Source organism: Camelus dromedarius, chromosome 3 (genome assembly GCF_036321535.1).
Source record: "Camelus dromedarius isolate mCamDro1 chromosome 3, mCamDro1.pat, whole genome shotgun sequence".
Lineage (NCBI taxonomy): Eukaryota > Metazoa > Chordata > Mammalia > Artiodactyla > Camelidae > Camelus > Camelus dromedarius.
Window position 1 is genome coordinate 18,065,434 of NC_087438.1, and position 12,134 is coordinate 18,077,567.

Genomic DNA, 12,134 nt, shown 5'->3' on the forward strand with positions numbered 1-12,134 from the left:
CTGGCATATTTTAAACAATGTATTTTATTATTATTGTAATCATCTTGCATAACAAAATGGTGGCTTATGTGTAGTTTATAAAATAAAACAGATACAGAATTAAAATGTATATTCAGTTGCCTATTAATCACTCTTAAGTATATAGTTGTTGATAAATTTTATGATGTGTTGTAAACTACAGTAGAAAGTGTTTTTCTACTATAATTTCTTACAGAAATAAAGAGATAAATTGTGCAAATTCAGCTGTAAAGATGTAATAATACCTTCCTTTGGTCGTGTCATATTTGCCTTATTTTTCATGCTAGGTATAGCCTCTTATTGTTGTCTTCGCATTTGAAGGAGCAGACTTAAGATTGGTTGTAGCACGTGAGGACCTTCTTCTGTTGGGTCCCCAGACTGATGGGTCTGCTTTGAGACCACAGTCAAGCAGGGCTGCAGCTGAGTCCTGGTGCTTCTTTAAAGTCAACAGGCAGGTCTGTCACTAAAGGGTGCAGGCAGGTTTGTCTCCTCCCCCACCTATTGCTAGATGGGGCTGGTTGGAAAATTATGAACAGGTGGGACTAGAGCAGAGTCAATAGGAGAATAGGCATTTTTTCAGGTTCCCAGTTAGGACTGAAACAGTCAGTAGGCTTGCCAACAGGGTGAAGGTCTGCCTTCTGGAAGGAAAAAGGATGTCCTTGTGTGGGATTATCCCTATAGGTTCTGTGTTCGCCCAGCGGCTTTGGTGCAGAAGCTTTTAAATTTAATTAGGTCCCATTTGTTTATGTTTCCTTTTGTTTCTCTTGCCTTAAAAGATGGATCCAAAAAAGTATTGCCACGATTTATGTCAAAGAGTGTTCTGCCTGTGTTCTCTTTTAGGAATTTCATGATTTCAAGTCTTACATTGAGATATTTAATCCATTTTGAATTTATTTTTATATGTGGTAAAAGAAAATTTTCCAGTTTCATTCTTTGACATGTATTTGTCCAGTTTTCCCAACATCACCTATTAAAGAGACATTGTATAGTCTTACCTCCTTTGTCATGGTAATTGACCATAGGGGTGTCGGTTTATTTATGGACTCCATATTCTGTTACATGATTTGTGTGTGTGTTTTTGTGCCAGGACCATGATTTTTTGATACTGTAGCTTTGTAATATAGTCTAAAGTCAGAGTGCATGGTAACTCCATCTTTTTTTCTTTTTTCCAAAGATTGCTTTACCAATTTGGGGTCTTCACGGTTTCATATAAATTTTAGAATTGCTTTTTTCTAGTTCTGTGAAAAATGTTACAGGTATTTTGATAGGAACTGCACTAAATCTGTAGATTGCTTTGAGCAGTAAGGACGTTTTAACAATGTTAATTTTTCCAATCCAAGAACATGGGATATCTTTCCATTTCTTGTATCATCTTCAATTTCTTTCATCAAAGCATTATAGTTTCTGGAGAGTAGGTCTTCTCCCTCCTGGGTTTGGTTTAGTTTATTCATATGTATTTTATTATTTTTGTTCCAATTTTAAATGGGATTGTTTTCTTGTTTTCTCTTTATGAAAGTTCATTATTACTGTATGGAAAAGCAACAGATTTCTGTATATTAAGCTTGTATCCTGCAACTTTACTGAATTCATTTATTAGTTCTAATAATTTTTTGGTGGAGACTTTAGGGTCATCTCTTATTTTATCAAATAGTGACTCTTTTACTTCTTCCCTTTCAACTTGAATGCCTTTTATTTATTTATTTTTGTCTTTGTCTAGGTCTTCCAAAACTATGTTAAAAAGAAGTTATAAGAGTGGGCATCCATGTCTTGTTTCTGATTTTAGAGGAAAGGCTTTCGGCTTCTGACTGTTGAATGCAATGTTAGCTGTGGGTATTTATTAAGACATGTTCCCTTATGCCAGCTTTGATGCGAGATTTATCATGAATGAATGTTGAATTTTGTCAGATGCTTTATCTTCATCTATTGAGATGATCATGTAATTTATATTCTTCCTGTAGTTAATGTGGTGTATCACATTGATTTAATTGTGAATTATTCATGGAATAAATCCCACTTGATAACAGTGTATGACCCCTTTTATATATTGTTGAATTTGGTTTGCTAATATTGTTGAGGAGTTTTGCATCTGTATTCATTAGAGATACTGGCATATAATTTTCTCTTTTTTTTGTAGTGGTTTTGTCTGGTTTTGCTATCAGAGTATTGGTGGCCTCATAGGCTAAATTTGGGAGTGTTTTATCCTCTTTAATTTTTTTTAAGAGTTTGCAGACAGATATTAGCTCTTCTTTATATATTTGGTAGAAACCCTTGTGAAGCCGTTTGTTTGCTTTTTTTATTACAAATTCAGTTTCATTAATAGAGATAAGTCTGTTCAGATTGTCTATTTTTTTTCTTATTTAGAGTTGGAAGGTTTTATGTTTCTGAAAATTGGTCCATTTCTTCTAGGTTGTCCATGTTTTTTAATATAACTCTTCATAGTATTCTTTATAATTTTTTGTATCTCTGTGGTATCAGCTGTCTCCTATCTCCTGTCTTATTTCTTATTTTGTTTAATTGGGTCCTGTCTCTTTGTTTCTTAATGATTCTGTCTAAAGGTTTATCAATTTTGTTTATCTTCTCAAAAAAAACAGCTCTTGGTTACATTGTCATTTTCTATTGTTTTTTGATCTTTATTTTTTTTAATTTCCTCTCTGATATTTACTATTTCTTTTCTTCTGATGACATTGGGCTTTGTTTCTTCTCCTTTTCTCTAATTTATTTAGATGGTAGATTAGATTGTTTGAGCTCTTTCTTGTTTCTTGAGGTAGGCCTCTTGCTATAAACATCCCTCTTAGATGTACTTTTGTTGCGTCCCATAGATTTTGGATAGTTGTGTTTCATTTTAATTTGTCTCAAGATATTTTTCAATTTTCTCTTTAATTTCTTCATTGATCCATTGGATTTTTAGTACTGTGTTTTTCAGTCTCCACATGTTATTGCTGTTCCTGTTTTTCTTCCTGTAATTGATTTCTAGTTTCATACCATTGTGGACAGAAAAAAGTGCTTGAAATAATTAATATTCTGTTAACTTTATCAAGATTCGTGGCATAGTATGTAATTCTTCCTGGAAACATTCCATATGCACTTGAAATGAATATGTAGTCTGCTCTTTTTAGATTATGTGTCTTGTATATATCTATTAAGTATAACTAGTCTAATATGTCATATAAGACCACTGTTTCCTTATTGACTTTCTGTCTGGATTATCTGTCCATTGATGTTAGTGGGGTGTTAAAGTCCCTTACTATTCTTGTATTATTATCAATTTCTCCCTTTATGTCTTTTAATATTTGCTTTATTTATTGCGGTGCTCCTGTATGAGGTACAGATATGTTAATGAGTGTTATAGCCTCTTCTCTTATATTGATCCCTTTATCATTATATAATGTCCTTCTTTGTCATTTGTCATAGACTCTGTTTTAAAGTCTGTTTTGTCTGATATGAGTATTGCTACTCTCTTTTTATTTGCATGGAATGTCTTTTTCTATCCCCTCACTTTCAATCTATGTGTGTCTTTAGCTCTGAAGCTTGTCTCTTGTAAGCAACATCAAGACTGGTCTTTTTTTTTTTTTAAATCCAATCATCCATCCTGTTTCTTTTGCAGAATATTTAGTCAATTGACATTTAAATAATTATTGCTATGTATGTAATTATTGCCATTTGTTACTTGCTTTCTGGTCATTTTTGTAGTTCTTCTCTGTTCATTTCTTTTTCTTTTACTGTCTTCCACGTGGGTTAATGATTTTTTTTTTTACTGATATTCTTGTATTTTTTTCTCTTTAGTTTTTCTGTATCTTTTGTAGATTTTTGACTTGGGATTACCATGAGATTTAAATTTGTAGACTTATAACTATACCAACCTCCTTTAAAAATGTACTCATTTAAGTTCAAACACATTCTAAAAGATCTGCATTTTACCTCCCCTCCCCTATATTTATATTTTTGATGTAATATCGTACATATTCATGTTTATCCCTTTATTGATTATTGTAGTTATTGTTGCTTTTATATACTTTTTTTTCTTTTTAAATCTACATACTGGCTTATGTAAGTGATCTTCAGTCTTCACTGTATATTTGCCTTTCCTATCAGGATTTTTCCTTTCCTTTAGATTCTTACTTCTTTTCCATTTAAAGAAGAAGACTCAACATTTAGGTTTAGTATTGCTGGATTATTTTAGTTTTTATTAATCTGAGAAATTCTTTCTCTCTCTTTCTATTCTAAGTGATAATCTTCCTGGGTGGATTATCCTAGATGGCAGGTTATTCCCTTCAGGACTTTGAATACATCTTGCCACTCCCTTGTGGACTGCAATGTTTCTGCAGAGAAATCAATAGCCTTTTGGAAATTCCCTTGTATATGATGCTTTGTCATTCTCTTGCTGCCTTTAGCATTCTCTCTTTGTCTTTATCTTCTGACATTTTAATTATGAAATGTGTTGGTGTGGGAATCCTATATTGTGAATGTCTGTATGCTTGATGTTATCCCAAATATCACTTAAACTGTTTCCAATTTTATTTATTTATTTATTTATAGTGGATTTACAATATTGTGTTACATTCTGGCATACAATATAGTGATTCAATTATACATATATACCTTTTCATATTATTTTTCATTGCAGGTTATTATACTTATTGGATATAGTTCCCTCTGCTATACAGTGGAATCTTTTTGTTTTGTATATAGTGGCTTGTATTTGCTAATCCCAAACTCCTAATTTATCCTTCCCCCGACCTTTTCCCTTTGGTGACCATAGGCTTGTTTTCTATGTCTGTGAGTCTGTTTCTCTTTTTTAAATAAGTTTACTTGTGTCATTTTTTTTTTTTTTAGATTACACATATAAGTGATATCATATGGAATTTGTTTTCTCTTTCTGGCTTACTTCACTTAGTATGATAATCTCTAGATCCATCCATGTTGCTGCAAATGACATTATTTCATTCTTTTTAATGGCTGAGTGGTATTCCATTGTATAAATATACCACAGCTTCTTCTTCCAGTCATTTGTCGATGGACACCTAGGTTCTTTCTGTGTCTTGTCTATTGTAAATAGCATTGCTGTAAACACTTGGGTGTGTGTATCTTTCTGAATTAGAGTTTCCTCTGGATATATGCCTAGGAGTGAGATTGCTGGATCGTATGGTAAGTCTATTTGCAAAATGACTAAAGCTGATAAATGAACCCAGCAAGGTAGCAGGTTAAAAGATTAACATACAGAAACCTGTTACATTTCTTTACATTAACAATAACATATTAGAAAAGGAAAGTTAAAAAAAAAAAGCCCTTTTAAAATTGCATCAAGAAAATAAAATATTTAAGAATAAATCTGACCAAGGAGATGAAAAGACTTAAATGCAGAGAACTATAAAATATTAATGAAATAAATTAAAGATGGTTTAAATAAATGGAAAGACACCCCATGCCCTTAGATTGGAAGAATTAATATCATTAAAATGGCTGTATTACCCAAAGCAATGTACAGATTTAGTGTGATCCCTATTACCAAGGACATTTACACAGAAATAAAACAAGTAATCCTAAGATATATATGAAATCGCAGAAGACTCAAAATTGCCAAAGCAATACTGAAGAAAAAGAACAAACCTGGAGGCATAACCCTTCCATACTTTAGACAATACTACAAAGCTACAGTAATTAAAACTGTATGGTATTAACAGACATATGGCTCAATGGAATAGAATAGAAAGCTCAGAAATAAACCCACACATCTATGGTCAATTGATTTTCAATTTTTTAGTTCCTTGTTAGAATTCTCACTGTGTTCATCTATTATTTTCCCTAATTCAATTGGCATTCTTATTAATGCTTTCAATTCTTTATCTGGTAAGTTGATTATTCCTCTTTCATTTGTTGTTTTATCAGAGCTTTTCTCTTATTCTTTCAGTTGAAACAGATTCTTCTGTCTTCTCATTTTGCTTAACTTTCTCTGTCTCTTTGAAATTAGGTAAAACAGCTACCTTATATGGACTTGAAGGGGTGTTCTTGTGTGGGACTATCCCTGTAAATTCTGTATGTGCCCATCAGCTTTTGTGGGAGAGCCAGATCTGACTTAAACACAAGTCACATCTTTCTCCAAGGTATGCTGGCAGCTATCACCTTGGTAGGAGTTGGGGCTGGAGATGGAAGGGCTAGGGCCAGAGCCTGCTGTGAGCCAGGACTTCTCCTTTGTTTATTGGCCCTTGCTTACCTTTCAGAGGTGAGATTGGATCCCAAGTTGCTGGAACAGTAGCCCAGAGAGTTGAGTCTGAGAAGACTCTATCCCTCTAATTGTGTGCTCTCCCCACTTCCAGCACCAGCCCTTTTGTCCCCGAGGGGAGCATTGCTGGAACAAGAGGACCTGACATGGGTGCTCAGCATGGATTTGAGCATGGGCTGTGGCAATCTGGCCAGTCAGAGATCCAGACTTCTCCTGATGTGCTGCCTTTCTAAGTGCTAGTAATGGCTGCCCCTGCCCTGCTCAGATACCACTTCAGGTCTGAGCAACTTTGTGCCTCATAGCAGAGCTCTTTCTTTGGCTGCAATAGCCCTCGTCCCATTGTGGAGCTATGTCATGAAGCAAGTCCCATCATGGATCTATGTCATGAAGCAATTGGAGCTGAAGTAATCACTTGGCTCAGGCTGAGGTGTGCACCAGGGTGGTAGCAGGAAGCAGTAGCAACCTGTGCAGTTTCAATCCACTCTCTCCTTCATATTTTAGAAGTCAGCAAGTGTGTGCACATTTCTCATGAGTGGAGTCCAGGTTCCCCACTTCCCTCCTGTTCACCCCACCAGCCCTCCAACCAGTCTAGAAAACTCATCTTCTTATTGTTAGACCTCAGGACTGGCCTGCCAATGTATGACTTGAACCACTCACTCCAAAGAGACGGTTTCCACCCATGTAATTTCCATAGTCTTCTGAGTCCCCTCCCAGGGGCAAAGGTCCATTTCTGATTTCTTCTCTTCCCTTCCTGCCTGATTTCTTGTGAATATTTCTTGCAGTCTTGGTTATACAGGAGTCTTTCTGCCAGTCTCCAGTTAGTTTTCATTGAGAATTGTTTCACCCATAGTTGTATTTTTGATGTTTGTTGGGGAGGTGAGTTCTGTATCTTCTTACTCTGCCATTTTGATTTAAAAAATTAACCAATTTTAAGACATAAATTTATAGCTAGGCCATGTGAGGTTACAGGGGAAAGATGGCTATCTAGGAAGCAGGTTCTCACCGGACACTGAATCAGCTGACACTTTTTTTTTTTTAGCTCTCCCCCCTTTTTTACACTCCCTCCACCTTTTTAAAATTGAAGTGTAGTTTATATGCAATACTGTTTTAGTTTCAGGTGTACAGCAAAGTGATTCTGTTACACACACACACACAAATAAAATAAATTAAAAAATAAAACAAACTTAACAGGATTTCTGTTCTTAATTTAATTTAGTATTTTCTCAATTTTTTTAATTGCTAAAATAATTGAAAAGAAAAATATTCACATAACATAATCTAGACAGTTTTTAAATTTTATGAAAAGGAAGTTAAGCAAATAAAAATATATGTTCATAACTGATATTATTTTCCCATCTTCATTTAAGATCCATCAAATGGAGAGGTGTAATTATTTGATAAGACACATCTCCATTACCTAGTTCTATCCTCTAATTATGATATGTTTGTATTACCATTAGTAATGGAGGAATTAGTTTACCCAAGCAAGAAATCAATAGCTCAACTTCTAATTAAACATTATTATAATGAGAAAATTTATGCATTATTGTGGGCTCAATCTATTTCTTCCAATAGTTATTTCATAATCCATGCATAATTAGATATGCAAATTAAAATATCTAGTATCAATGATGTTATGTTTTTATTAAAGTCAATAAAAGAAGACACATAGAAGAACTCTATAGCTTTATGGATATGAAATAAATATGAAATTAATAAACATCAGAAATTATCAAATGTGTCATTTATTGCAAATCAATGTCTATTAAGAAATGAGTTATCCATTTTTATTGTGGAAGTCTTGCACATATTAATTTGAGTCAATTATTTCTTCAGCAGTAACCATATTTATATATCACAGATTGGACCAGTTACAAAATTTCTGGGTTTCAGTACAAAATGAACATCCAGGAATCCTTTTTCCCGAGCTGGTTATAGGTACAGTATATTGGAGTACATGAGACTGACTCGGAAATTTTAGCAAAAATTACAAAATCTAGATTCAGAGCATTAGAAATAAACTAGTTGCTTTATCATTTCATTTTACTCACTATTTCCTTTTAGTTCACATAAAAACTTAGCTTTAGTGTTCTTCCTCTATTACTGTTAAACTAAGATGAGAGAGTGGACTGGAACGGAATCCAAGACTAAGGAGTAGATTTACAGAGTTCACTCTGCAACTCTTTTTGTTATCTGTTTTAATTGAATTTTTCAATTCTAACCAATGAAATCAGAAAAAAAAATGTTTTCACTACTAATAAATGCATTGACTCTATTACCTCTTATCTTCCTTTCCTATAATCATCTTGTGTATGATTTAACTTAGAGTGATCTTTTGTTTTTGAAACTTCAGCTGCCTTTTTGGTATTTATTCAGCTGATATCCTGATCTATATCTGAACAGTTTACTTACTCTTCTGAGTTGAAGACATTTAAAATGATAGACTATCAGAAGTTTTCCAGTTAAACATACAGCAAAAACTTGATTTTAAATATTTCCATTTAAATATCTACAATTTTTATATCAATAAGGAAATGTGTTTTCTTTACCATTATATTAAATATTCTACCATCATTTCTGTACTGAGGAATTATTTTCTTAATCAAACCTAAATACTATTCCAGTTTATCACAAATTTTTACTTGTTGAATTAAAGACACAGTTGGATGAGACAGATAGAATAGTAGTTTATTTTATATTTCCTCATTCAGGCAGACCTGCATGAGATTTTAATATTTCCAGTTAAACATATGACCCAAATATCTTTAGACAGTTGAAGAAAATATCTCAGACTGAGAGTTATTAGAAGAATACTTCAAAAAATGTTTGATTTGACTAAAGATAAGCACATGAAGATAAGTTTCATTAGTAAAAATATTAGAATATTATAAAAAATGAACAGATTATAAAAATAGGTTTAGATATGGTCAATAATTTAAAAGAAAAAATGATTTAATGGCAAGATTGGAAGGTAAAATTAGATAAATCTAACAAAAGGTAGAACAAAAAGACAGCTGTAAGATGAGAAAAATAATATACTTTAAAAATTTAGTCCAGAAGCTCTAAAATTGTATTGCAGAATGTGAGAACAACATTAACAAAATAGAGAACTCTTTTTTCTAAAAAATAACACAAAAGCGATTACTGCAGCTAAAGAACCTATGCTACTAGATTGAAGATTCCAATAAATATTAAGATAGATGAAAGGAAATGAAGTTCACCAAATGATATCACTGAGAAATAGAAACTCCTTGTAAAGAAAAATACTAAACAGTTTCAGAGAAAACAAAATCAGATCACCTGCAGGTCAGTGAGAACTAGAACATTTGGCTGTTCATTAATATGGTGGATGGTTGAAAGGAATGAAGCACTTTTTTTTTTAAATAAGGTAATACGTTTTCAGTAACAAATTCTTTAACTGATTTTTGGACAGAATAAATGCATATGGTAAGATAAATAAGTTAGCAACAGAGAGGAAGTTTTTTTTCCATGACTTTGGTAAACATAAATTAAAAAATAGTAAAAAGACAGTAATACATGTAGAAAGCTATAATTACAGTTATAACTACAAATTAATAGTACAGTTATCTTAAAATAACTTAGAGGAAGGAAAGAAAAAGAACATTTATAAGGTAAAGCATATGTGTATTTATCTATTATGTACTCATATATATTTAACCTAAGCTCCATACAGAAATATTTAATATTGAGTAATATCCTAATAGTTACTAAGATCTAAAATCAGTAAATTGTCCTATGAAGCAATTAACAATTCCAAGTGCACAGAATGTGTTTGCATGAGTTTGTGTGCGGTGAGTGATGTGGTCCTGGTGGTGCTATTGGTGATGATAAGAGGAGAGAATCAGTAATCAGGCTGGTCTCATGATGTCAGAAAAAAAAAAAAAAAGGAGCAAATTTATTCTCATTGCAAGAAAGCAGAAATGAAGAAATTTATATCGAAGCAATTTTTATTAAAGTACAGATGCAAAAAGCAGACATTTTCATGTTTTCAAGAACCCAGGTAATACAGCAGCAATGAATGTTTCTTTAAAAACAAAAAGATCCACATGATGTAAAATCTAGCTATCCAGTATCTCATGGATAAGCCAGAATAAACCAACTGGTGCTGAGCATTGCACACATTAACATAGAGAACCAAGGTCAAATAATTAAGAAACATTTGTTGCAGGTAAATGTCATAAATGACAACAAAAACTTGATGTTGTCCCAAAAAGGAGTGAGAACAAGAGTGAGAGAGAAGGGCGGGGATATGCTGGAGAGCTTGATGGTAGTTGTGAGGAAGTGTAGTACTATGAATCTTACCTTCCTTGTGAGAATTTACTATATGATAAATAGCAGTAATGAATTTTTACAAAGTTTAAAAAAAATTTACTTTGGTTTCCTTTAAATGTTTGTTACTTATCATAAAATCACCAGGTTGTGGTGAAGGAAAGTTCAGGGTGTCAAATAAGGAAAATGGGCAGCTCATGCTCAAAAGACTGGAACTCCTCAATGGCTTTCAAGGAAGGGTTTTTAAAGACAATGGAAGACAGAGTGTCACAGGGTATGTGATCAGCTCATGCACAATTTTCTGATTGGTTGATAGTGAGGTAAAAAGTGGTGTTTCGGTAATTTCAGTCATCAACCTTGTGTTTCTAACCAGTCTGAGGTCTATGTGGTGGTGATCAGCATGCAATTAACTTCTACCTGCTGGAGGTTTTAGTATCTGCAAAACAATTCAAGGCTATAGCTCAGGACGTTATCTATAAGGCCTTGAGGACGAACTATAAGTCCTGACTTTGTTTTATAGCTAAACTATTATTATTTTGTCCTACTTAACTGCTTTCCTTTGTTTCTGCATTTTTTTCACTCCTCTGATTAAATGTGTTCTTTGGAACTAAGGGAAGGCCTACGAGGGTAAGGATTTTCTAAAAACAAGAGGTGGGGGACGCTGGGAATGGAGTCTGTCCCCAGGAAAGACCCACAGAGTCCTGCTCTATTTCATTGTCTTGTTTTCTTTCATTATGTACTTCAGTTAACCTTCTGTAAAGTAACACTCTCGCTCCAGGCTGAGCCAAGAACATAATGTTCTTCCTAGAAATCTTGGTTACTTTTTTAAACATATAATCCACATCTACAGAGGTAGAGATTTAAGACTCCAGTGTAACAAAATTTGATCACAGTGTTAGAAGATTACCCAAAGTAAAGGAAATACCTGGCAAAAATCAGGTAAAATTGTCAGGAAGATGTCTATATCCTACCAAAAGTTCCCAGGTTTTCTAGGTAGATTGTTGGAAGAATTGCCACATCTATCAAAGTAATGAGGCCAGATTTGGTTTCCTCGGAGTGTGTTTTTTGAAACACAGAGAATCCTAATCTGCATCTATTTATCAAGACTGAATGAAATGATCAGGGTGGAATATCTCTAAAGCTTTTGTAATTTCATATCAAATAAAAAGACTTCCTCAACCTGTCTGAAGAATCTTTCAGAAGCCATATACTATGAAGTAAATGAAGTAGATGCATCCTCATTCTTCATGTTCAAGATTATCTGGAAACTTTACAGAAACTTTACTGTGTACCCTGAAATTTCTCATGATAAACCTATATTGTTTAGAGATTTCTCAGTCCAAGCATACTCCGTCTTCAGTCTGAAACTGATAATGCAGTGCTCATGTTGCTGGCTAAAATTAATACACAGTGCTCATTCTGCAAATTTCTGGTGATAATGAAAGTGTTCCTAAAATGTAAAGATTATACTCCACACATGCAATTAACAATGTACCTTTCTCCAGATTGGTTCAGAAGCTTAAAAGAATTCAACATCAGGAAAGAAAATCAGATGTGATTTTTAAAAGTCAAATAAAATTGCTAAAGCATTAAATATTTCTAAAAT